The sequence below is a fragment of the Geospiza fortis genome, unplaced genomic scaffold (assembly GCF_000277835.1).
Source record: "Geospiza fortis unplaced genomic scaffold, GeoFor_1.0 scaffold200, whole genome shotgun sequence".
In the NCBI taxonomy this organism is placed as follows: Eukaryota; Metazoa; Chordata; class Aves; order Passeriformes; family Thraupidae; genus Geospiza; species Geospiza fortis.
The window spans coordinates 770,782-773,031 of NW_005054353.1; the positions used below are offsets into that span (position 1 = coordinate 770,782).

General features: G+C 40.4%; 1 long non-coding RNA gene across 1 annotated transcript; it reads right to left on the reverse strand.

Moving 5' to 3' along the window:
• Window positions 1-505: 505 nt before the first annotated feature.
• On the reverse strand, window positions 506-2,033 carry LOC115948156. Its single transcript, XR_004082009.1, has 3 exons — window positions 2,005-2,033; window positions 1,251-1,487; window positions 506-632 (listed from the first exon to the last, which is right to left on the reverse strand). It is a non-coding gene; the product is annotated as an uncharacterized LOC115948156 (long non-coding RNA).
• Between the last annotated feature and the right edge of the window lie 217 nt (window positions 2,034-2,250).

Sequence of the window (2,250 nt, forward strand, 5' to 3'; positions counted from 1 at the left end):
ATAATATTCAGAACTCAGCAAGGTCAGTAGCAAAATTCATGAGAACTTTGAATTCTATGTCTGCACATAAAGACCTGCAACAAATCTTGCATTTTTGCCAACCTCCCTTTAAAAAAGGGAAAGAAATTCGTTCTGCCCTTGCTACTTTTCCTAACGGGACTTGTGACAAAAGTCCAGAGTCACACTGGTGGAAGAACTGCCATGGCCATGCCTGAATTCAAAAGCCAGGAGTAGATGGATGGCCAGTGAGGGGAAAAAAAAGTATTCCAATTAACTAAATAAGGAGAAACAACAATGTAATGAAACCTGCATTTGCAGTGAAACCACTACGGAGACACTCACTCGGTACTGTGTATATGTACAACCAGTATCCCAAACACTGGAGAAAAAAAATAAAATTATTATTTGTAGAGTGAGATGAATTGAACGAAGTGTCTGAGTGTCACTGAGGGAAGCTGCTTAAAGTAATATCTGAAGTTAAGATTAGCCTCTTACTTTTCATGGCGTTGGACTGTGTGTTTATCAGAGAAGTTTTATGTTTGAGGTTCAGGGAGAAGGTGATGGCCATGTCCTCTGAATGCTTTCAGATGACTGATTTTCAGAATGTTGCTGGCATTCTTCCAGCTGGAGGCCTGGCCATTAGATAAGCATAACATTATGGTGGCCATTTGCAAAACAGATGAGAGCAGGAATAGCAAGAGGAAATGAGAAACCCAAGAAACCTACTGAAACTCACTGAAAATAGTCTTAGCATTGGAAGGAAAAGTCTTAGATCCTTCCTCTGAAAGAAAAACTATTAAGCATAAATTTTCAGCTGGTAAAAGTATAACCACTACCCCAAGGGGGGCAAAAACCCTGGCTGAAGCAACACTACCACAAGTGCCGGCTTAAAGAAATCTAGGAAACCTTGCACTAGCTTCCTGTGTGAGAGTCTAGACAAAAGGTTTTAGATATTGCCAGATAGGATACATTTACTTCTGCTTTCAGTTGGGGGGGAGTTGTTTGGTTTGGTTTTTATTTTTAATGGTGAAGCCCATAGCTCTGCTGGCTAAGAACCCTGTTTAATAATCTCTCCTCTGCCAGTATTTAAAGTGTGTTAAATGGCATTGGAGCATTACACCAGCATAAGATTTGACAGATATCATTTGGCAGATCCTGTCATGGCCATTCACATCACCCTTACAGCTGCCTCCTCCCTCCCTCTGCCAGAAATTACTGCTTCTGGAAGTGGCTTGGCAAAAGGATCATACCTGTACTTCAGCAATTCTTGTTCAGCCAGATGCTGTAATTCAAACTTGCAAGCAGAGATAGCTGAGGGCCATTCATTTTTGTTCTGCATTTAGTAGCTGAAGTCTCCTTTGCACTGGCATTTGGAAACATTGTGAGCAGTGATCCTTGGTTACCACATTTTCACTATCAGGCTTTCACATGGCAGTGGAACTTGATGTGGTGGAAACAGGAATGGGGCTCTCTCCACTGGTAATTTCCTGGCAGAGAGAAAATATTAAGTCATCTTTTTTTCATCAAAGAGCCTCACCTGAGTAAATATCCTAGCAATTCCAATTTTTAATTTTATTATCATAGTCTGTTGCTCAAGCTGTGTTTTCTGACTGTGCAGCAATAAGAGTGCTAAGAGCACATGAAGATTTTTCAAACCGGCATTGTATTCAGTTCCTCTTACATTTCCACACATAATCTGCATAACATTATTAAATCTTTCCTGTACATTATTTGGCCTCTGGGATCAAATGAAATCATACATAACTGGAACTCTTTGGACTTTGACAGATGTCCTCTGGCAGATTTTTTGCAGTGGTTTTTAAATTGTTACTGCTTTTAGCTATTTTCTTGGCCTTTTCCTGGAATTGGACACGTGTCAGCTGCTCTGGTGGAAAACACTAACCTCTTAGCTTTTAAATATGATAAAAGTGGGTTTGAGTTACTGTACCAGACTTTGAACTGAAGCAACTTGAAGCAAAGGTATGGTCCTTTTCACCAGCTCACCTGCAGGAAGAGTAGTGCTCCACAGAGGGCTGTCAAAAGGATTGGGAAAGTAATGTGGAGAACTTGCTTGCAAACTGCTGGAGGAATATTTACAACGTCTTGTCTCTGGTCCTTTTTTCATGAGAGAGCACTGGAAAGCTGGGTATTCTCCTAAAACAGTGAAGGTAATGAAAAAAAAACCAAAACAACTGAACTTTTGCAGCTCTGTTTTGAAATAATATGGGTTCTCCTGAAACTGATCTGCTT